At 33.7% G+C, this 26,371-nt stretch overlaps 1 protein-coding gene across 4 annotated transcripts in view; it reads right to left on the bottom strand.

Annotated features, from left to right (window-relative positions):
• Window positions 1–26,371, bottom strand: part of PCDH17 (protocadherin 17) — a 112,140-nt gene that overhangs the window by 26,704 nt on the left and 59,065 nt on the right. The window contains exon 5 of one of the 4 annotated variants that reach the window (XM_072617076.1): window positions 1–26,371. This exon is cut by the window's right edge and continues 6,022 nt beyond it. The exons of the other annotated variants lie outside the window; for them this stretch is intronic. The gene's annotated coding sequence lies outside the window, so the exon portion shown is untranslated. 4 annotated transcript variants of the gene reach the window in all.

Here is a 26,371-nt window from a genome sequence, read left to right on the forward strand (position 1 = left end):
ATAAAATATTTTTAGTTAACAAATAGAAAAAAAAATCAAGGTGGAGAAAAAGGTCCAGCCCAATTACAAGGTGCTCCTTTAACTTCATTTCCATTTTAGTATTACTACTTTCATAGATCCCAAAAGATACAGCACTACATTCTCAGAGAATCATGAAACCTATTCCTATTATCTGAATGACTGCTTTCTGGGAAATTTCAATAGAAACTACAAGAGAATAACTCATTTGCTAACCCTTCATTGCTACCACACTCAAATTCATATTCTGTAGTGGTGTGGCAGTTCTTGCTAAAAGCATTTAAGATAAGCAGCCCCAGTCTTCAATATCACCAATAAAAATGCTATTTTAGGATGTTAATGGGTTCATTTTACTTTCTTTTTATTTTAAGAAATTATCTCCTCTTTCAACGAGTGTTGTGTGTCATCAGGGTCATAAACCTGGTAAGAGCTAGCAATAAGATTTGAATCTATTTTGCTGATTTTAGGTTCCAGGAATCTCTCCACTATTCCAAGTTCCTTCTCAGATCATATGTCACTGAAACTAGAAGTAACTAAGAGCTCATGATTAAATAATTGAAATTAATAAAGCTTCCAACAAAAGGGCTGCTAGATTTCTGTTTGTTTGTTTGGAGTTGGATGATGAGAGGAACTCTAGTCATGGAAACTTTCTTTGCCAACACAGATCAGAAACTCCTCTGAAATCTTAAAGTCTTGAACTTAGTTGCCCAAGGTACTGAGAAATGAATGTCTTGCTCAAGTTCACTAGTATATGTTAGAGCCAGGATTCTAACCAAGGTCAAGGCTATTTCTGTAGCCATTATTCTATGCTTACTCTCACTGTAGTCAGTGAGATTTATTAAATTTAAACCATGTAGACAATGTACTACTTATTATTTAAGACTTTGCACAGGTTAGATACCATGAGATCTTAAATGCATTTTGGAGGTTTTAGGAGAAAAACAAACAAACAAACGACAACAAGAAAACCCCTCCTATAATATCTTGTAGAACTTGTAGCTTACTTTTCATTAGTTTCATTTGGACAGAAAAAATATAGCATGCTGGATAGGAACCTGGACTCTAAGTTAGAAAGACATGGGTTAAATTGCTACCTAGGACCCCCTCCTAGCACTGGGACCCTGTACAGGTCTAGACTGTAAGCTCCTTGAGGGCAAGAATTGTCTTTTTCCTCTTCTTGTATTCCCAGCACTTAGCACAGTGTCTGGTACATAGGATGCACTTAATAGGTATTTGCTGATTGATTGGTCATAACCATCTAACTTCTCAGTGCTGCACCCTACTCTCCTGGGATCCCATTTAAAATTCTGCATTTTATAAAGGGAATTTCCCTTTACTCATGAAAATATACGAAGGAAATATTTAATACATTTCTTAAATTGATGAAAAATATGAATGGAAAGATTAAGATGTTTTCTGGAAGGCTGATTTAGAGTTTAATGGAATTGTATAACGGTCCAAGTGATGAGACTTACAAACAGAAACATCTCCCCAGCATCTCCATTTGCATTAATCTTCCAAAATGGTCAGTAAGTGTGAAAGAAAAAAAAATTGCTATCTAACATTCTTGCTTTAGCGTCCCCAATAAAAAGGTGTAGCTTCCAGCAAGTGTTTGTTTCCTTTTTTAAAGTCTCATTTTCTTATTTTCAATTTTTGTTCAACATCTGTTGTTCCCCCTCCCCTGAAATGTAATTACGTAAAATTCCAATGTAAAACAGGTTGAGTACTTAATAACAGGCAGCTTAAACATTTCTTCGCACTGTTGCCCTGCAGATGTTTCTGTCATTTTTCTTTTTTCCTGGCTTCCTGTTTAATTTGTGTCTGTTTCTCTCTCATTCTTAAAGTGCACTCCCACAACAGATGGAAACACCTGAAAATAAGTCTGGCTTATGCACATGTTTGTAAGACACCTATTGTGATATCCTGCACATTGGAGGAGAAAAAGTACACAGTATTTGTCAAACTGAAGCAAAAGAATTAAACTGTGAGCCACATTGTTGCCACATTTAGATAAATATTCTCAAGTGGTACCACAGTTCTTGCTAAAGGCATTTAAGATAGAAGCCCCTAGTCATCACTATTTTGACTTTCTTTTAAGCAGCCTCTCTTTGGTTTTGCTACCTTTGGAGTAGTTCCCCTTTATACTCAATTTCTGTGTTAAATACTTCTCATTTTGAAACATTCCATTTTTTGAAAATGTGTTCTGTTAAATGAATTTCCACATTCAGTTTACAAAAGGCAGGGCTGAAGTTAGAATCACAGGACCTCAATTTGAAAAGTGGCTTTGCCATTTACTATCTGTATGACCTTATAAGAGTCACTTAAATCCCTATGGACTTCAGTGTTGTTTTTTTTTTTCATGTTTAAAAAAAAGAGTGACTGAACTAGATAATGTCTAAGTTCCCTTCCAGATCCAAAATCTATGATTCTATGAAGCGTAAAATGAGGGGGGCTGGCAAACTGACCTTTAAGTTCCCTTCTAATACTAGATATAGAAGTGTAAGTTTCAAACAGACATAGGAGATCTCTAAAGGCTTCCCTTCCCACAATATGGCTAGAGGCTTGTAATGCCAATTACCCTTTGATCTCCAGGCACAGGGGGAGTCTCATTCCAATGAAAACAACATAAACTGCCATATAAGGAAATTTAAGCTCTAAAATCCCAGGTAGTCCTGAAAGAAACGTAGGAAGGACAAAGAGGCAAATTAGAAAGTTGATGCTGAAAAGGAGATTCTAGATGACATGCATAATAAAAATGCAATCTTCCTTTTCATGGATCTTAAACGAAGAAAGCCTGGTATGGTTTCATAAGAACATATGCTAGCAAGATAGATGTTGCTGACTACAAAGCTTAGTAAATACCTTGACCAAGATCAGCCAGTGGAACACAAATTATTTTATGCAAGATGGATTCAAATCATATTGAATAATTTAAAATGGAGTATTTACTTCATAGGGTTATAAATTAATAGCTCTTCAAGCTTATGCTCTGAAGACCAATAGGGGTTCTCTTTTCATCTTGAAATAGGTTTGTTTTATATAAAATCAAATTTTAAATGCAATATATAGAGTTTCAGTTTGTTTAGTCTCTCACTATAAATTGTCAGGCAGCTATACAAAATATAGATTTTAATCTTTATAGTTACTCTTAAAGTGAGTTTTACTTATAACTTATTTTACAGTTGAGATAGATTGCTATTACAGAAATATATTTTCATATGACCGTGGTATGGATATGTATGTTTTTCTGTGTGTACATATATACATACTAATGCATATATATATTTACATTCATTCATATAAATGTGCATCTTATAGCTAAAGATCAAAATGGGGTCAATGTCTAAATCAGGGGGAAAAAGTGGAAAATCATATATTTGGGCTCAGTTTAGCTCATCCAAGCTGCCACCCAGTTAGATGTCCTGGGACAGAATATGGATATGAAAATGTGGATGAATCAACTAGAAAAAGATTAAAATCACATTCTGATTCAATCAGTGCATCAGTTTCACTTTAAAATAGTATAAACTATTATTCAATTTAATTCAATTTAGATAAAAGTTACTCAACATCTATCATGTGCAAAACTCTGCATTAGATAGTGAAGCATTTAAGGTTATGAATAAGAAATAGTCTTTCATCTCAAGGAGCATCTATTAGATGGGAAGATACATTCACATGCCCACAAAATATAATATGAAGAGTACAAGTGTGTTAGAGAGGTATAAACAGTGCTATGAACATTTAAAAAGGTAAGATCACTTTCTCCTGGGGAGGATTAATGTGAGCTTGATGAAAGAGGAGACATTTAAGCAGTGCTCGGAAGGAAGATTGGGTTCCAGTAGCAAAAAAATGTAGAATGAAAGTATTTAAGGAAAGGGAATAATGTGAACAAAGGTATGAATATAAGAAAAAGAAGGACATGGGGAAGATCTGGTTTGGTTAAACAATAAGGATATAAAGGAAGACAGTGAATGTCAATTGTAAAAACTCATATTTACATGTTGCCATCATTCCATAGAATCATGGAATTTCAAATATCTAAGAGATATTTAGAGATTTTGCCCAATTGCCTCCTTTTGGGGATAAGTAATCTGAGAAATAGCTCAAGTAAGAATTTATGCTTTATTGCAGTTTTCAGTACATGAAAGTATTGATTTACTATGTATTCTTATGAAATACATGAATTTATACCTTATTTTAAGCAACTAAGTAGCTTTAACAATAGAAATATAAATAGATTCATTATTTTCTAAGTCTTCTTCCTTGCTTGAATTATTAATCACTTTTAAAGGTAAAATTTGCAATAACAATAACTTCTTATATAATCAAGTTATGATTATTTTGGCTAAAGAAAGTTGAATGAAAATTTAGTTCTCTAACTTTCCTATTTCCCTCATTAACATCTGCTCATTTCCATGCCTCAAAGTTAATGTGATTTTTATTTCTTACAAAGGAAAAAAAAAAGCATGATGCTGAATTATTGGAATCAGCAAGAGATTCTTTCAAAAGAAAAGAAAATGTTAGTGAATTATAGCTGGGTAATGGAATAAAACTGTCCAAGTGACAATTATATCTCCATGATAGAATGCATGACAAACCTTCCCCCAAAAATACAAAGTAAAACATCTTAATCAATATTAGTTTAAAAATGCATTAAAACTTGCTATCTATCCTATCTCTCCAAACTTGCATTAAAAAGGAGTACCATTGTATTTCAAAATCTTAATGTTGTACTAAAAATAATACTTATAAAAAGGAGCCATTGGTTATTCAATTTTGTCTTTTCTTAGGAGACTGGACCACCAAAAATGTTTTTAAAACATCTCCTTCCATAAAGTTATGGGAAAGTATCTGACTTCCTTTTCATAAGTGAAAGAGAACAACATGGGGAGAAAATCTTTCCTTAAGACCATAACATTGTTTTGCCAAAGCAAACTGTGAAGTTGGCAATGAGTTATGTGCATTATTAATAAAGACATTTCTTTTGAAATGTAAATTTAACTTCATGAAAAACAATATTATTGTGTTTGGATTCTTTAATATGTGATATAGCTCTTTTGAATTTTACGTCTAAAAAATTTTGAATATTCAATACCCTGTTTTTCTAAGCAACCCTTTCCTATTTTGAGAAGGGGAAAAAAATAGAAGGAGCAGAGTGTAAGTGTCAAAGAACATTAATAGGATCTGAAACAAATCCATACAGGAGGCTTATTTTGGAGCTACCCGAGAAGACTGAAAGAAATCTACATTGTACAAGCTGCCACATGTCAGTACACAGGTAGTTATTGAGCACTCATGTGTGCCCAGAAAATGTGGAGCCTTGGAGTTGATCCAACCAGGTTATAAGTTGCAGCAAGGCTATTGAACCTAACGGTGTGTAAAAAATGACAATGGTTTCTACAATACAAATGCATGAAACTATCGGATACAACTGTGATATTGTTTATGGTGGAATTTTTCTGCCCCATTATTGCAGTTTCTTTGAATGAGAAAGCAATGCATACTGTACGATAGCATAGCAAATTATACCCTGCTCACTTAGCTTCAAATAACCTCTTCCAAGCTCTGTGCACACATCTTAGGTTTCAAGGTTTCCTGGTGGGAATTCTATTCAGCTATGCAGACTCCTCTATAGAGAATTACACAGCTATTTAATTTAATTTTTCCTGACATTTAGCCCATTACTCATTATGTTGACCTGGAAAAAAGATGCCAAATTCGATTTTTTTTAATGATTCACATTATCAGAATTATGATCAAAGAAAGAAAGCCATGATCTGTATTAGGTTTTCTGCAAAATTTCTCTTTCGTATTAGAGAGCTTTGTTGAGCAGACTTTGTAATGCCTGCAAAAAAACATCATGAAGGTATAATAAGCCATGTAATCATCATTATCTTTGACTCTGGCTACAGGGAAGGGGGAAAAAAAGAATTTAAACCTTTTCATTTTAATGTCAAAACAAAATGGCACACTGACAGCTACCGACTACGTTGTGATTAAATCACACAGACTATTCAGATTTTAGGTATGAAATCAGAGGACAGGTATCCAAGAGTATAAAAATATCCACCCAGCTCAAGCATAATGATTGCTTGACAATTTCTATCTGGGTTTCCCATCTTTAAAACAGAGAAAAAGGAGACGAAAGAAATGGCAAATCTTCTTCCTATATGAAGTAGAAGTGAAAGGGACCTTTTAACACTCTTGTAGTCCAACACTCTCATTTTCCAGATTCAAAACAAAAAAACTAAAACTAAAGCCTAGAAAAAGTAGGATTAATTTCCTCAGGCAATAGCATAGTCACATTTCAAATCAAGATCTGACTAATTCCATTGTTCTTTCTTTCCAGAGAACTTTCTGTATTTAAGCAGAAATAACAATAATTAATAAGCAGCATTTATATTGCACCCACTACATATAATACCTTGTACTCTCACTTTACAAATTTCAATAGGTGATACAGGAACACGTTCACAGTCTTACTCTTTGTTCCCAATTTACAAATTGGGTTAGGTTCCAAAGGTTTGTTTGCAAATCTATTATTTGTATATCAGACTACATTATCCAGTAGAAACACTTCTATGGAAATGGGGGTTAGTTTTGAGGAATGATTTTGCAACCTAGTTCTGTCATTTCTTATTAGCTGTGTGACTTTGGTAAGTAAATCTTTTCTGAACCTTGTTTTCCTCATCTGTGAATGGAAATAATAATATAGCTTACCACCCAGGGCTGTTATGAGGAGAATGCTTTTTAAATCTACATATGAAGAGTGAAACATTCCCAGGTTGGGCCAGAAAAGCCTAATTTTTTTTAAAGTTCTTTAAGGACATGACCTGTTTGATTTTTAAATTTTATTCCCAACACATAAAACAAGGCTCAGCACATGGTAAGCTCAAGATATGCTTCTTGGTTGATTGAGTGAGAGAAGGTATCTGAACTACAGTATTAATGGTGACAGCCTGAGTTCAGCAAGAGGCAAATTTTAGATCTATATAAGAAAAATCTTCTAAAAATTAGAGTTGCTCAAAAGTGTAAAGAGCTTTGTGGATGGGTGGTATCTTATATGAAGGGTTCTGTTTTGACACCTTTTCTTCTCTTTCTCTGTTTTTATCAATAATCTCCTCAACTGCTATGAGTATAATCATTATCTCCAGTAGATAATTCCTAGATCTATACACGCAGCTAAAGTCTCTCTCCTTAGCTTTACATGATAAACTGCCTATTGGATATTTCAAAGTGGATATTCTGTTCAACATAACAAAAACAACTCACTTTCTTTCTTGAATTCTACTCCTCTTCTGAATTTTCCTATTTCTATTGAGGGCACCATCACACTTCCAGTCCCCCAGATTTACAGCCCTGGTGTTGTCTTCAAGTTCTCACTCTCACCCACTCTACATAACCAATCAATTCCCAAATCTTGTCATTTCCACCTCCACAACATTTCTCACATATGTCCCTTGTTGCCCTTCATATGACCACAGCACTATTTCAGCACTGATCACATCTTTATATTATTACAATATCTTCCTAATTGTTCTCCCTGTCTCATGTTTCTCCCTACCCAAATCTATACTCCACATGAATATCTCATATAGAAGGTGATTTCCCTAAAGCATTGGTCTGGTCCTGTCATTTACCTATTCAGTAAATTCCAGAGGCTCCCTGTTGCCTTTTAGATTTGACATTCAAAACTCTTCACAAGTTGACCCTAATTTCCTTTTCTGATCTTATTGCCCTTTTCTCTCCCTTATGCACTCTCTGTTCTAGACAAATAAGCCGTCGTGATGATCCATTTCTTATCTCTGTGATTTTGCCTAGCATGTACTGCTTCCTCACCTCCATCTGTTAAAATCCCTAGTTTCCTTCCAGACTCAAAACAAAGACATGAGGTCTTTCTCGACACCCCCATTACCTTGTGTTTTGTATATACCTACAAATGTATGTGTCTCCACTGATACAATATATTCTATCTAGGAAGAAGACTATATGGCTTTTGTTTCTGTATCACTAGCACCTGCTAAAAGGATAGGACTATGGTATGTTCTTGAAAAATGCTTGTGAACTGATTAATTGAAAATTTCAAAAAGCCTTCACCACCAAAGTTTTCCTACACTGGATGCTCTTGAATTTCTGGATCTGAATGTGGGCTTATCTGAATAGCCAATGTTTTAGCCTATAAAGATCTTTTTGAATCCCAAATCTAATGTGTCAATTATTTATTCTAGATTTATCCTACAAATCTGATACACATGTCATTTCTGCCTTTGTAGGTCTCTAAATAAAATGTTAAAGAGTGTATAGTCAAAAACAGTGGTATTTCACTGCAGACCTTCTCCAAGTAGACATGTGAGCATAAATGACTATTCTCTTATTCACTAGGTACATTGAGCCATTATCTAATCCCCTTTAGTCTATCTCTTTCAAAAAAAAGTGGAATATTTTCCAGATGTTTTGCTAAAATCTATGTTGATGGATTTAATATATAATGTGTATGCATTATACACACACATAATATGTATAAAAGTATTTATGTGTACATAAGTAAAACATGTTTATATATGTATATAACATACAACTATAGAAACATAATGTGCATATGTGTATCATTATATATATGTGAATATATTATATATATATGTGTGTGTGTATATATACACAGAAATAAACTGTGTATGGGTATAGTATTTTACTCCTCTAGAAACCTAGTAAAACTATTTAATGGAAGTTTTAGTATGAAATATGCTTGAATCTATGATAGCTTTAACTGTTCACTAAACTTTCTTTTACTGTGATCTGCAGAATTTTGGAAAGAATTTAATTCAATTCCATTAGCTTATTGTTTGAAGACTTCATTTTCCTCTTTCCCCTCTCAAACTGAGAGAGTATTTACCCTTCTATAAGGCTATGATATGTCTTCTTGTGAACTCCATGGTCTTTCAGAGAACACTAGCAATGGGTCCGCAATCACTTTAACCACTTGCTTTAAGAATAGCTAGGTGCTCTCTTACTATCTACTTACTATCTAACCTTTGAAAACTGACTGAAGATAGATTAGGAAACAACCCTCATCCTTTGCTATTATATTACCTCAAGCTTTTCTTTCCTCCCTAGGTAATTTAGTCTGTCCTCCCAGATTTTTGACTCCGATAGGTCAGCTTTAGCCTTATCTTGTTGGAATCCAGGCCTCATCATAGGTTTCATCCTTATCCCTCCTCCCCTCAAACTAAATAGTAATTGTTTCTCTTTTATCCAGGAACCCTGAGGGTCTTCCCCTCCCAGTTTGATTTTTTTTTTTTGATTAAAGGGGCCGTCTCTTGAGTAACTTGAAGCCTATTCATTGAATGGGTGTATCTCACTCAAAGTAAAATTGTGATAAGACCTGAAAGTTCCAGTGTCTCACATCTCACAGATGGCCTGTGCCATCTCCAGCCATCCTGATTAATATCAGGCCACTGGCCTCAGATGGCTCAGGAGAAGAAAGTGAGGCTGATGACCTTGCACAGCCCTCCCTCACTCAAATCAAAGTCAGCTACAAGTCATGTCATCATCTTGATGTCATGGTCCTCTTGGAGAATGAAGGACAAACACACACACACACACACACACACACATCTACTCTTTGTAGACATCAAGACCCTGTCAGTTATGTTTATTTGACCTTCTTGAGGGCAAAGATTATTCCCCTCACCAGAAAAAAAAGGGAGCAATTTTGCATGCTTCCTATCATGTTGTACATGCCCCATTTGGTTTGCAAAATGGCCCTAACCCTTCTTTGAGACTCTTCCTTTCACTCATGTAGCTTTTAAAAAAAGAAAAACAAAAAACCTTGCTGTCCTTAGCTTTATTTGGCATCTTAAGCCCATTCGGAGCATTACTAATTCCTGAAACAATTCTTAAAGAAACAAAGTATATTTTTTTAGTCCTCTATTGACTGTCCTTGCTTTCTATTTTTCCCTGTCATTACTGGACAGAGAGAGGACTGAAGCCTGCACAAGAGAAACATAAGTGAAAAGACTGGGAATCTGAGGAAATAAAGACATCAGAAGATACAGTAGCTGTCTTCAAATATTTCTGAAGCTCATAAAAAGCTGGAATCTACCCGACTGGTTGTTTTAATCTTGTTCCCTCATTTTGGATATGAGGAAACTGAGGCACAGAGAGGGCAACTGACTTGACCAAGGTCAAACAAGGAGTATCAGCGAAGGATTTGAACCTATATGTTCTGATTCCTGGCTCCTTCCTTTATGCCAACATTGGAGGGTTCTTAGGTGAAAGAGGGATTATGCCTTTTTTTTTTTTAAATGGATCCAGAGGGGAGAACTGGACAGGGGAGATTGTGATTAGGGGGTTGGCAGGGAGAGAGCAGTGAATTCAAAGGGGAAAAAACTGCTAAATAATTTATGTTTCCCCAATATATAATGGGTGGTCCCAGAAATTAATAGGCTTGTTCCAAGCTGAAATTTGATGAGGACTTCTAGAATTGTTATATCTTACACTCCTATTCAGATGATGCTGCAGGCTAGGTGAACAATGGAGCCTAAAAATTGTCTACTACTCCTATGATGTGTAAATGGAGTCAAATGTGAGTTATTATAAGACCAAGTGCAATGCACAAAGCTGAGTGGATTTCTTTTTATGAATTCCAGTATTGAAAAATATGTATGCCCATGATATAGATAAGAAATATAAGGCCCAAAATACTTCATTTTATAGATAAGGAATGTAAGGCCCAAAATGGCTTTATGACTTGCTAAAGGCCACATAGTATTTTCTTTGAAAAGTCAAGATTATAATGCTAATCTCTTGACACAGAAAAAATTAAAAAAATAAAAATTTTTAGCCTGCATGATACATTTTTTCCTTTCCATTCTTCTATTTTCAGTAAGCTACAGGGATAGATAGTCTATGACGGTAATCAGTTTATTCTAGAAAAGACCAAATAAATATCTTAACATATAAACTGGTGGGATGCTTTAACTTTTCTGAAAATATCTAAGGTTTTAAGCCTAGGAAAAATAATTTAATTGCTGAAATAAAAAAATTGTGGCAAGGAAATTATGTTGCATATGCATAAAAATGTGATGATCACTGAATCAAGATTTAAAACTAGAAAAGATCTTAAAGATGACTTAGTCGAATCCAGTGAAGGTCAGGTCATACATCGAGTAAGCAGTAGACCTGCAATTAGACTCCAAATCTGGTTTGTAACATCTCCTATGCTTTCTTTGAATGAAAATTAATAACAGTAACAAAAGCAGAAAATTCAATCAAGTGATCAAGTAACAAGAAGTCATTTGTCCAGAAAAAAAAGTATATGTGTATGTGTGTGTATAGCATATATATGCATATATATCATAAGTGTTGTAAAAGTAATCCAAGACAAAAAGGAGATTTAAAAAAAATTCAAAAACATTTTAAAACTGTCATCCTAGAAAATAGTAAACAGGGACATGAATGAGCAGAAAGTACATAAAATTGAGAACTGAAGCAGGAATAAAAATCCAAGTACTTCAAGAGATAATAAGAACTAAAAATGCAAAGCTAAAAGGTTGATCAAGGGACAGCAGTAGAGTTCAAATGAGTACTAGGAAGAATGACAGACTGGTAATTAGAACTATGAAGACAGCTGAACAAATGATTTCTAGAGAAGTCAAGAACTTGTTATAACCTTTCACCTTTTGATTTTTGGCAGAAATAAAAAAAGAGCAACATAGAAGTGAAAATTATTAGTCATCAAAGTCACTCCAATATTCTAGTGACACTCACACTATTCACCTGAGCATATACTAAACAATGTCTCTATTTTTATATATCAAAAATAACAACAAAAAACCTCATGCATTCCAACAATGTATACCTAAACTACTCAGCTATACCTCAGATAATAATTATCTGGGACACTAAAAGATCATGGCAAAAGCTAATCTAATAAGTCCTCCATTATCCTTTAATACTTTAACTCTGTGCCGTGAGCTAAACAGTTGTCAAAATTGAGCTCTGTTTACATCGAACTGGATAATGGTGAAATAAACAGAGATCACTGCTGAGCTATAATTATAAAAACAAATTGTTCTCTCAGTAATTGAACTGAAAAGGTTAGCTGGTACTTTCTTTTGCCTTTGTAGGAGGTGTCAAAGACAGATGAAAGATCATATAGTATTTCTTCTGAAGGTATGTGAAACTGAGAAGATCTAATAGGAAGATGTAATAGGAAGATACTTAGGACTCTGTGCATAATATTCAAAAGCTTCATGCGGCAATATTCTTCGTAATATTGTAAGGCAACATGGCTAATAAGTAATATAGCTATGTAACATCAAAATGAGCTTCACAATGACAAGGTCAGCTACATGTATTTTATGAATATATATATAAAAGAATGGAATGCACACACATATATACACATGCATGTATACATAGATATGAATATACATAACATATATAATGTGTATAAGATTTTATATTATACACAATCCATAGGAATTTTGCTAAATTATATTAGTATCATATGTAAACAGCATTGAAACTGTTTTGAGGTTAAGATCTATATTGTCATCCATGCAAATTACAGTAATTTTATGGGTCCATGACAAGTATTTTTGGAAAGGATTAGGTTGAGTTTAAAAATAAATCATGAAGCCGTAAAATATGATTTTAAATTTGATTTGGAAATGTGGACTCATTTCTATTATTTTATCCAATTATGTTTGCTTATTGTCACTGAATGCAGGCTCAGCATCAACTGATTTGTCTAAGCATGGGAGAGGTCAGTGAAAAATTCAGCTTAGAGGCATTTTTTAAAAAAATACATATCTACTTAAGTGATACAAAATCACAGAATCTTGCAATGATTTAAAAGGAAGAAAGCAACATTTTATACTACTATTCCAAAATAAGTGTTATACATCCAAACTACATTACTGAATGTCTAGAAACCATCATACTGCAGTGTTATGCAATGCTCTTACTATACACCAAGTAGTAATTATTTCATATCTTTAAAAATGCTATTTTAAGTCCAAAATAAAATATAGGCAAAACATGCACATATAGGTGAATATATATATATATATATATATGTTCAAATATGTATGGGCTCACACATGCATGTTTATGCATGAATGAACATATGCATTTATACATGTATATGTATGAGGCATAAGAGAAAACGTTATAAAATGCAACAATTATTGGACATAGAGTATTGAACACCTGTCTTCAAATCTCACCTCCGACTTACTAGCTATTTGATCATAAGCAAATTGCTTAGCCTTTATAAGCATCAATTCACTTATTTGTTAAATGGTATAATAAAACCCTATGATACTATCTAACAGAGGATATGTTTCTGTGTTTGTATACATACATATACACAATACACATACAGAGACATGCATACATATATATATACATAAAACAAAATCAAGAACTTTGTGCAAATATTATCCATCATCATCATCATTATTATGAAAATATCCAGACTTAGATTTGCTTATATAAACCATTATATATCTGGGGGATGCAAGAGGTACTAAGTTATCATCATGAACCTGTTGCTTACTTGGCATCATTGCAATCTTCTCTCTCAGTTATGGCCTCTAGAGACTAAACCTGTTAAAGCACAGCTAAAAGAAGATGACAAAAAAAAAAAAAAACACAACTAAACAGAAGAGTAGTATCAACTCTTCTGGAAAAAAAAAAAAAAGTCATCTTAGTTTCCTAATACGGAGCACTCATGCAAGAAGGCTGCTAAATTGTTGTTCTGCAACACTGCTAATCTGCATAAAAACAATTTTATTTTATGAATAAATAAAAGCTGCTTTGTATACCCATGAAGGACTAGAGTAAGAATAAATACCAGGCTAAATAGCACACAGTTATCCATTTAATGAAAACAAATGCACGCAGCTCTAGCCAGGAAAGAAAAGGGTAACAGAAAACTTCACTAAGTACTCCATTGGCGCAGAAGATCGTCTCCATGAATGGTGGACAAAAAATAAGCAATTAAACCTATTTAATTCAACAGTTTCTTCAAATAGGCATCAGAAATCCTAAAAATTTAAAGGATCATTTATAACAAACCAAGTGGGCAATTAACGGCTTGTTGAAGATGTCAATCAACTGGGGATGTGGGTGGAATTTTAGTAGAGGAAAGTACTGCCAGCCTTCATATTTGACTTCTTTCTTCTATTAAACAGGAAAAAAATCCAGCATCATTTTATCTGTCTTATAGAAGTAAAAACTTTCTTACATTGTGTGCTTCTATTTATAATTCTTTTGGAAATCGTATTTTTAATACCCAAGATTCGAAGAGTCTTATACCTTGAAAATGAGAACCACTGCCTTCCTTTATCCAGGGTAACCGATAAAAATAAAATTCAATCCCACTATTACTGCTTTGGAATATTTAATACATTTTACTCGGTATAATCTATAATGGCCATTACAGTGAGTTACGAGAACCTTTTCTGCTCAGAATGATAAGGCACCTATACCCTGCATTCAAGATTATCCAAACCTCCCCATACCCTTGAATTGGCTTGTTTGTCAAAAGAACCAGTCTGTGCCATTTATTAAAGAATAATTTTGCAGCAATGGTCATGTTTGTAAGATAAATTTTATTCTTCCACCTCTCTTATAAACCATTTAATATAGTTATCCTAATTATAATACAAACGGTAAAAAGACATTGTTCCAACTGAAATAGTATCTATTTACCTCAGTGTAGGGTATTTAAGCCTCTAAAAATAAGCACTTCTTTTGAGACAAGGAAAAATTGTTTTAAATCACTAGCAGTTTGAGAAGAGGTATGCATTTCTAAAAGAATAAAGGATGGAATTATATTCTTTCTGAATGCTTACCTATTAGAAAATGAAAGGAAGTATTTTTTTTTTCTTAATGAACATGCAAGACAACAGATTTATAGTTTAGCTTCAGGTTGCTATTATATTAGGGATAAGCGTATTGTAGTGTTTGTAATGTTCAAAGTGTTCTCATATATACAACTTCTTTTGACCTTCAAAACAACCCTGTAGAAATCCTTATTTACATTTTATAGTCTTTATTTATAGAGAAAAATGAAGTGAGGGCTAGATAGCTTAAATGATTTTCCAGGTCACACAGGAAGTGAAAGTGCTGGAATAAGAACCTAGGTGTGATTTTATTATTTTATTTATTTATATTTATTATTTTATTAACCTAGCTGTGGATTATTTTCATATTCTCTACTAAAATTTGAAATCTACTATTACCACCACTACCAAAAAAAGTAATAGTAATGATGCTGCTGCTGATGATAATGATGACAATAAAGGTGTCACCATGGCAAATACTCATAATGTCTAAACTATTGGAAATGAAAAACTTGCAAAACATAGAGACCCAATGGAAAAAATCAAAACCATATGGGAAGAAAATAAAGCATATTACCTCTATGTCATCCTATCTAAATTTCTGGAGTTATTTTGAACTTACTTTCAGTGAGCCTAAAGAAGATGAACTCATATTCCAATATTTTGATTCAGTTACCAAAAATAAAATACTTCATCCACCTGTGTAATAATATATAGTTCATTAAGTATAAAACAATATCAAGTTGACAGTTTGTTTTAGGACTAATTCTATTTGAACACCATTAATGAAGATAAGAATGAGATGAATGATCATAAAAAGTTAAGAATAGGCTCATCATTGTCATTTTATATTTGTGTATGTACAATAATAACAATAAAATAGCTGAGATGTTTATTGAAAAAATTATATACATGATTTCACGTAAGCTTCAAAACAGTGTCAGGAGCAAGTAATTTAAGTAAGTATTCTCTTCTTAAGGACTCTGATATAAAACTAGAAGCATATATTAATTTCTGTCACCATGTTTGTCAGGATATTTTGCCTACATTTGTATTTTATCCTGCTTGCTCTCTATTCAAAGTCAGAACTCTTGCATTCTTACAACACCCAAGAGCAGAGTGATGGCTACTTTGTCTGAGGGAACAAATAGCAGAGTGTGTTCTGAGGGTTACACAGATAGTAATGACAACCAAGAACAAACTCATCATGTTTATTCACATTCTCTGGTTAAAGCTTTCACAGGACAGTAACGGCTCATCCCCAAAGGTCTCTATTCTAATCTCTGAGGAAAGTAGGCAAGAGGACTCCCTCTTTTACCACTTATTTCATATTAATATGTTAAAGTATCAAATGTTAAAATGCATCCAACCTTAGTCCTATCTGAAGCATTCTATACTATAGAAAAAAATGTACTTTTGTCCTCTGCAACTCCCTATCCTGACTTCATTCAGTTTCAGTTTACTTGAGAAGCATAAAACAGGGTCTTCCCTGCTTAACTTTGCTTCTGAAAAGCATGAAGTCATATTCTTTGAAATGCTCCTCATTTGGAAGATTGAAACTCTGAAGTCTGGCAGCTGCATAGGAGCTAAAGTATGTCTTACTTAGTAAGTGCACAGGACAGCAATCAAGTGGTTAATAAAAGAGAACATAACAAATTTTATATGACACAAAAGGAACAATATCTTTGTGTTCCTCTTGTGAGAATTATGCAAACTTTATAACCTAAGTCCTTGGACACATAGGATTTGCTATACAGATTCAGACCCTTGATTAATCTACTCTAGGATAATACATCTGTAATGGCCTACATCTGATGCCTCAGAGGATTCACGGGGTGGAGAGCAGAAGAACATATTGTATTAAACCTGAACAATTACAATCTCACATACAGCACACAGTCCCAAATACACAACAGGGGATCTTTGCAGTTTATGCAAAATAAAGCAGATACAATGTTTCAAATAATTTTAAAGATTAAGCAAATGTTGATACAAAGGAAAGATAATGTCAATTTGTGGTGGGCAACGGAAGAGACAATTTTACATCAGAGTCTATGAAGTATTTTATTTACTTAGTTGCCACAGGACTCATGTAACTTTCTTTCTGAATGATATAAAATTGCAATCTCTGAAAATTACTTCTTATTTCAATATATTTTTTCTTAAAAATAGCATTCTCCCAACCTACACTGGTTGCATACTTTTCGCATGTTCTAGCCTTGGTAGATAAAAATATGAATATCTTAGCTTTACAGTCTTGTTTCAAGTTTTCAAATGTGTTTACATTAACAGATTTGAACCCAGGAACAATCCTATGATGATGTAGGTCAAGAGATATCCCTGTACTTTACTTGAGGAGAATATCATCATGACTGGTCTCTATCAGTCTGTCACCAATACTTCTCTGTGACATGAAGTATTGCACTAAATGACTTTCAAAGTCTCTTACAGTTCTAAACCTAAGATTCCATAAACAAAAATTTACTACCATGCTCCAGACACTGTGGTAGGCATGAGGATATATTAAAAAAATGAGTTAGTTTCTGAAAATAAGAAGCCTCTAGTTTACTAAAAAAAAAAAAATATTTCTAAGTTATTTGCATTTCCCTAGTCCTATGTAAAGATCTTGATGTAATCTAATCTCTTCAGGGGAACCAAGTTTGGCTTGGTCACAAAAAAAAAAAAAAAAAAAGGGGGAGAGAGTAGGAGGTTTGCTCATTTGCCTATCTTTCTTGACACATAAATACATCTCCCTATATTAAAAGGAGCTATCTTAAATTCTATGTGAATAGAAGTTACTTATTATTGTTGGTGTTATTTTCTGATCTCAAATGGAACAGGACACAGTGTTTAGACTGTATAGCACCAGAATATCTTGGCACTATCAATTAAACAGATTTATTTCTCATTCTCATTACTCTAGTAGCTGCTTCAATTCAATAGCACCAACCTCTAAGACAGGCCTTTATAGTTAAGATTATTTGGTTGCTTCTTTTTTTCTCAAGAATTCTTCTAAGGGTATTGTCACCTTGGTAAGACTATGAAAACATATATTATTAACTCATGTTTTAGGAAGAAATTTTAAAATTTAAAAAAATGAGGTGGCAGATTTTATAAACCAGATTTAAATCCATGAAAATTTTAATTATATGTCTGGTTGAGATGTGTTTTCCATTGAGCAAGAAAGGTACTAAATACTTAAAACTGTTTCAAAACCTTAAGAAGGCAAACAAGGACTTTGGTTTTATGTAATTACACTGAGATGTTTGAAACAATATATGAATTCCAAGAACAAATACTTTAAAAGTATTAATTATGGTAGAAAGAAATAAAATGACTAAAACAAAAGGGAAGGAAAAAATTCTGAGTAATCAAACAAATCGTTATATAAAAAGCAGAAAAGTCATGCACAATGATTAACCTCTCTGACGAGCCTCTCTCTGTGAGCCTGCGAAGTTTAGATTAAGCCTCAGTTGTTGAGTTATTGTCTCCTCAGAGACAGAAAGTCTTTGAAATAATAAGGTGCAAAAGGTTTCAATTGACTTGCCTTTGTCCAACTTTGCCACCTAAGATAGAGAGGATTCATGAGCTCCATGACCCACCTGCAATTCCCTAAGAACAGTGTGAACCTCTAACAAAAAACTGTGAAAAGAGGGAGAAGAGAGTTTGAATAGATTGGAGTTTTAGAATGTGAACATTTATTCTGCCTGAGAGGAGAAGAAATGGGTCATTGGAAAGACATACTGGATGCTGCTGTCATAGCAAATGGACATTAGCCATGGTGCTTTTGCATTTAAAAAAAAACGATTCCTAGTCTCCTTGAGCTATAGTGCAAACATTTAAATGAGGACATAAAGAGCTTGATTTGTGCTCAGACACTAACCTCACTCCTTGCTTGGACCTTAAAAGTCTGAGAATTGAGATAATGTATTAGAGAGTCTTGCCAACACTTCCCATCCCTTGTGATAAGCAGTCAGAAACTGGAACCTTTAATCCAAACTCTTCTCTGGGTTGACTCTTTGGCCTTGGCCAAGCTGAGAAATGTATGTTTCTTTATCCATCTTAAACACCAGACATGGATCTTTGTAGGTTAATTGGTAAAGTGGTCAGAAAGCATTCTGAATATGCAAAGATCTATATAAATTCCTAATTTGGTTTCATATAAGCCTAGGTCACTATTTGAATACATTAACCCTATTCCAAAAAAAGTGAAAATAATTTTAAAATATTTTATAAGTCCACAAGTATGGATTTTTTTTTAAGGAAAGGGCACTAGACTTATAATTTCTTTGTTATAGGGAAATCTTATGTGAGGAAACTCCTTCTAATGATATACGTCAAAACTTTCTCTGCAATTTGCAGTCTAGGACTGCTGCCTTGAGCACTGAGAGGCTGTGACTTGTTCAGGATTATATTGCCAGTATATGTCAAAGACAGGACTGAAATTCCATTCTTTCTGGCATTGAGGCCAGTTATCAATCCATTACAGAAAAGTAGGAGGGAGGACTACTACAAAATAAAAAAAAAGAACAGTTCTATGTGGTATGAATAAACATTGAATACAATATAATTTGCTTTCTACCTTTCTTTTCTAGACTCCCCATCCCCATCACTTCACCTAATGTTATTTCATTTCACTGCCACTTTTCAGAAGTGTATTGCATAAAAAAGGATATAAAATTCATACAGCATTTTAATGTTACTTGATGTAGGTCTTTTATATTAAGTAAAACATTTAAATTGTTATGGAAGTAGGTGAATGGGGACTAATGCAGCATCTCACTAACTTTTTTATTACATAGGCTTTCACATTACTATTTAGAACTTTAGTAAGTCTTTGCCAGAGTCAGCCTAGATAACCTCAAAAGAAGAATTAAAATATGTACAATGAAAAAATTAAAAGCAAATGAATATTAACATTAAATAATGGTAGCTAAGCCTACATGCAAGTAAGTCTGCAGTAACACACAGCAGGCATTTTGCTGAAGAATGGTCCTATTCTTCCTGGTAAAATGTACTGGAGAGTCACTTACTTCATTTGTATAGAAAAGGACTAACAGTTTTATAATAGGCACACAGGACTGTTATTTAAAGACAAGAAAACACTAAATATCCATGTCAGAATCTCAGAGAAAAGAAGAAAAAAGAAAAGGTAGGGAGAAATTTTCTACGCCTTGATTCATTTAAAGATTAGCATTTCAAGCTGAAGTCATCCTTCCAGATTTTATGAATCTCAAACCATTCAGCTTTCATTGGTATTTATGAAATCATATACCTTTAAATTGGTGAATTTCTATTAAATTTTAATAAACTTCAATATGACTCCAAAATATTAAAGGCATGGCCTGATGCTTATTCAAATGAAAATTTCATATTAATTCAAATAAGACAATTTTCATCAGATCATATAGTGTATGCAAATCTATGGAGAATATTAAGGGGAAATTTTTTAAGGATGATATATACTGTAGTGTGCATAGAAATTATTTACTCTGGGTATTATGTATTACATTGAATTACATTCCAAATGACTTTCATTCCCATGAATTCCCTTGTATCCTAACCACTTCTACTTCTTAATACACCGGAGAGATATATATTTACTTGTAAAGGTCTTGGGTTTGGAATTGACATACACACATATATTATATTACATCTTAGAATGACTAAAAATAGTCTCCATACATTTTTTGAATTAATGTATAAACTACAAAGCTATAACTTTTTCAAAGAAGGTCACAGGGATACAAAGTTCAAACATTACCTAGGGTTTTACTCAGATTTTTTTTTCCTATTTCCCTTTTTCACTTTAACTTACTGTATACACCCCAGTCTGTAAAATACTTTAATTTACTGTACACATCTTAGTTTGTAAAAGCCAAGTCTGGAAATAAAATATCGGGAAATGAAGTAATGAGATTCATTTCAAATTGTCATTTCAATTGAAAATTTAACACCTAACACCCACCTTCTATGTAAAAGTTACTATCCTATGGAAATTTATCCTCTTCCTGAAAATGAGGAAGAATTGAAAAGACTTGCCCAACATCACACAGCTAGGTCCTGGAAAAATTAGGGACCAAACTAATCCTTCAATGTGCAGACCTTTAAAATTATGCATATATGCAAAAATATATGTGAATATGTTTATATTTTTACTAAGTAGATACTCTAGAATTTTGACTCAAATTAATAGATATCTGGTTTCAAATTAAAAGATTTCATTAATGTTATATGGTTACCTAGAAAGTAATGAACTCCTTTAAGTTCAAAAAGTACACATTGAAGTTATCTACCACATAGCAAGCATTTTTCAAAGGATGTAATTTTTAACAGAAGACATGTAATGAAAAATTCCTATTTGATTATTCTGCCAAAATGTTGATAAGTATACTGAAAAATGACAGGGGATCATATTTTCAAAGCTCATATAGCTATATGTCAAAAAAAATGGACAAATATGGTCAATAAAAGCAACGACTGAGATTAGTGCACATCCCACCATTGGATTATTTTGGAAAATTAGACCTGACATAAGGTAAAGAGCATATACTTTATACATTAGACTTCTCTGCCTAAACACATTTAAAACACAATAATAGATATTTAATAGTTTATATTTTGATGGGTTATATCTACATAACTAAACAAGACATTGATCCTATTTTCTTGTATTATTCACAACTAAATATTTAGCAATGTTAACTTGTTCCCTCCTTCATTTTAAGATATATAGAAATTAATTTAATGTACAAGAATGTTAAAACTTGTTAGAAGACTTGAGGTCTATCACAAGAAACATACCCAATGTATTGACACATATTTCTATTATTTACTGGATTGTCCTTTGTGGAAATCTTCACATTCGTATATGACTTTCTTTAACACATTATACCTCCAAATCACATTTGTACAACTGAATAATTAGATAGTAACCTCATGGAACCATACTGTTCTGTATGTTTCTTTTGTTCAGTCCTTTCAAATTGTGTCTGACTCTTCATAACCCCTTAAGTTTCTTGGGAAAGATAATAGATTGGTTTGCCATTTCTTTCTCTAGCTCATTTAACAGATGATGAGACTAAGGCAAATGAGGTTAAATGACCTGCTCAGGTTCACACAGCTAATAAGTGTTGGAGGACAGATGTGAACACAGATTTGAGTCTTCTTAACACTAGACCCAACACTCTCTTTCTAATCCTACATTTCTTTTTCTAATCCTACATTTTTATGGCTAAGCCTGTTGCTTTCCAATATCACTACAATATCCCATTGTATGTATATCTGATCAGTTGTTCACCATGATCTTTATGCCTCTTAAAATAAAATTTGTCTTAGCACTGACTAAAACAAAACAAAACAAAACCTCAAAAATCTACATAGCCTAGGGAGAAAATACACTCTTGAAATGGTACCACCAAAACTTAAATCTCTACATGGGGAACTATGACATGAAAGTTCTGTGTATCTTTATGTATTTCAATGTGAACTATTTGAAGTTATAACTATGTCAAACACAGGCATTGGTTCCAGTTCAATAGAAATATGCAGCATGAATTCAAATAATATTATCACTTTACAGGAATTCACACTAATCAGGACCTAGATGGTAGTTTCATAACTCCATTAAAATAAACACAGAAAATAGTTCAAACTTTTTTCTAAATGCAATGGACTGTATTCCTACCTGTTTATTTTATTAACTATAAGTCTGCATATTTTAACATATATTAATTAAAATATATCCCTTTCTTAAGAATGTTAAAAATAGTTACATTGAACAGTGACAACCACAGAAACTAAGCTATCCTACACAATATTTCCATAAGGATTTGAACATGAAATACAGTTTCCTTTTGGCCATAATCCAAAGATTTTTGTGTTTATCATTTTAACTAAACCATACTTCAATAATACCTCTTGCTTGCTCTTCTTTAAAAAATTTTGTATCCACAATAATTTCAAAACTCCTCTAAGAGTAATTTGGATTCCAGCTAGGTTACAGAATATATCTAAAAGTAAAGAATCTATTTTAGGTTTTTTTTGTGATGTCAAATAAATTAAAATCTGAATGTCATATTATATCCTTTCTTGAACACTCCCCCCAAAAGAATCTTAGAAACAGAACACATCTCAAGAGTTAGCTTGTCCAATATACACCTAAACAAGAGTATACCTGGCAAGTGGTCAACTAACTGACAATTTAAAGCTGCTCCCCTTCCCATGACGAGAACAGATTCACTTCCAAAGCGCCTCATTTCTGTTTATTAGATTATTAGATTTCTTATTATTATTAGAGCAAAAGCTCTAATCTTTTGCAAGTTTTTTTTTTCCCATATGTTGAAACAAAATCTGCCCCTCTTCAACTTGGACCCATATCCTGACCTTTGATTAGCCTTTTAGTACCAATTACAACAACTCCTTCCCACTCCCCTTTCCCCCTGCCCCCTGCCACTCTTCTGTGCCAAGTCATTTTTTTTTTCCAATCTTCTACTTCCTTTAGCTATTTTCAGTATGGCAAGATCACTATTACATCCTACCTTGTCCCCCGATTCTGAATATATTCTAGTTTATCAATGTCCTTCCTATAATGCAGCATCCTAAACTACATACAGAAGTCCAAATTTAGTAAACATGTCTCTTAACTCATTCAAACATATTCATTTTTTGACTGACAGTTCACCGTTGCAGCCAATAAAGTACATTCTCCTCCCCTTCTCTCTCTCCATATATTTATACACACATATATAAAAATTCAATTCAACAGCCGTTTATTAAGTGCCTACTAGTAAGTGATTAAAATACAAAGATAAAAATAACTTTTTTTTCATTCCTGTACTCAAGCAGCTTATTAGACTGGGAAAATATAAGAGATACTTAGGTCAGAAAATATAAAGTATATTCAAAATAATATGAATTGCTTTCCCATGAACTTGCCTCATTACACCTCCTCTATTAGATTACCTCATTGGTGATTTGCCTCCTTAGTGTCTTCAGTTAAAATCTTTTGGAATCCTGACTCTGTGTTCCATATTTGCTATCATCCTGGTAGCAAAGCGGTTAGATAGTGTAGAAAAGAGTGTCCTGGGACTGCAGTAAGGAAGACTTTAATTCAGATCTGACCTCAGACATTATTAGCTTTGTGACCCTGGGAAAATCACAACCTCTGTCTACCTCAGTTTCCTCAATTGTAAAATGGGGATAATAATAGCAACTGACTCCAAGAGGAGTTGTGAAATAGTGTTTGTAAAAGGCTTAGGACAAAACCTGGTACATACGAGGTATTAACTGATTGCTTGTCCCTTACATTCCCTTCCTCTGTATCCCACCAATATCTTCCATTGAATCAATACTGTTTAAATATTGTCATTTGCTGAATACTGCATTAAGATGGCATGTTCTAATCAGGATACAGAGAATTAGGGTGGGTTCTCAATTCAACAACTTCATACGGACCTTTGTGGGCACCATATATTTTGAAGTATCTAGAAGACTTGCAAGTGAACATATAAATGGGTTTGGAACATTCAAAAGTCTCTAAGGCACATGAGGATTCTAATCTACAGAATCTTGTGTTCTAGAAGTGTGTGTGTTTGTATTTGTGTGTGTGTGCTAGTATGTTTGTGCACAAACATATACATGCATAAACACACAAAATAAGACATAGTGTTTGATCACCAACTATTTTGCAGAATAGACACTATTCTCAGTGTCTGAATGGGGACCCAGCTGGCTGGGTAATTCAGCATCTCCTCTCCTGTTTGTCTCTCTCTCCCCTTCCTTCTCCTCTCCAAAGGAAGGTTAATTTGGATGATCAGAAGATGTCCAGTTAACTTGGGTTTTACTGACTAGATCCTTCCCCTTCCCTTTCCCCTTCCCTTCCCTTCCCTCTTTACCTGCCTTTCTCAAAACTCTGAAGCTCATACATTGGAAGACACTGGGTCCCTGCCTAAGAGCCCTTCTGGACCCTCCTGACTTAAGAGTGATTATCAATAGTAACTGTTGCTGTTTCTCTCCAAGCCTGATGTCATTTTTTTCTATGCCTCATTAAAGGGGCCATCCCCTGGCTACTTCTTAAAGAGGCCTATTCACTGAATGGGAGTTACCTCACCCTAAGTGAGTTCCTGAATAGAGCTTGGCCCCTCTCGCATTGCATCCTGGGTCATCCCCAGTCATCCTGATGAATATCTGATGGTCACTGGATTCTGATGACTCTGGAGGAGAAGTGAGGTTGGTGATCTGCACAACCCTCCCTCACTCAAAACAAAGTTAAGTGCAAGTCATGTCATCTTCTCTGATGGCATGGTCTTCTTAGGCAAAAAAGGATGAACACAACTACAACAATTCTCAGAATAAAACTATTTAGTTTATAAACCAGCCAGAACCAGACACACCTACCACACAGGCTGTTTTCCATTCACATTGTAAAGCAGAAAACTATCCCTCTTCTTAGGCTACAAATGAAGCAGATTCTCTAATCGTGTACGCCCGAAACAAGTCAAAAATTGAATTTGTAGTTGGAACTTCAAACCTAAACAAAGCTCTAAACTATGAAAGAGAAAAAAAAGTCCTTAATCTCCCATGCATTTGGAAGACATACCTAAAATGGAGATTAATTCAGTTTCCTGAAGAGTGTCATCAATATCACTTATTGAACATGGGAGGGTACTAACAATGCTATCACTATTCAGAGAAGGGTACTAGTTTGACCGTGAATACACAATTGACAACAGTGAAATACTGAAGCTGCTATGGGGAAGGATTGTGCAAGCTGAAATCAGGGGGCCAGAAGATATGCTTTCATGAATCATGATCTAATCTTAGTTTCAAGAAAAGGGAACATAAGAGTTGACCAAACAATCTTGGACCAAACATGTCCATAAAGAGATCACTATATAACTAAGCAAAAAATAGAAAACAAAAGCCTAAGATTTTGAGGTCATTGTATCAAATATTTCAAATCATAGGACAAATCTCATTTGCATTCTGTATGGAGATGGCTATTTTGGTACCACATTGTTCTTTTCCGTCTACTACTAACATATCACCTTTAACCCTCCACCAAACATAATGTGATAATAAGTTTATTGGCCTCAGAGTCAGGAGAAATCTGGGTTTGAAACTCACTTTCAATATTCACTAGCTTTGTGGCTCTGAGTAAGTCATTCAACTTCTCTGATCTTCCGTTTCCTCATCTGTAAAATGAGGATAATAATTCTTGTACCAGCTTCTTAGGCTAGTCTTATGGTTCAGAAGAAATAACAAATGTAAAGCACTTATCAGTTCATAATATGCTTTACAAATGTGAACTAATATTACCTCTTCATTAATAGCAGCAGTGTTGAAAACATGGTTTGACAATGAATATTTCTTGTGCTAATGATTTCTGAGATGATAATATTTTCATTTCCTATACTAATGAATTAACAAGTTCACCCCCACTTCCCAATAAGAAAATTATACAAAAAGTCATCACTGTAAATTTTTGTACTGTT

The sequence above is a fragment of the Notamacropus eugenii genome, chromosome 6, assembly GCF_028372415.1.
Source record: "Notamacropus eugenii isolate mMacEug1 chromosome 6, mMacEug1.pri_v2, whole genome shotgun sequence".
NCBI lineage: Eukaryota > Metazoa > Chordata > Mammalia > Diprotodontia > Macropodidae > Notamacropus > Notamacropus eugenii.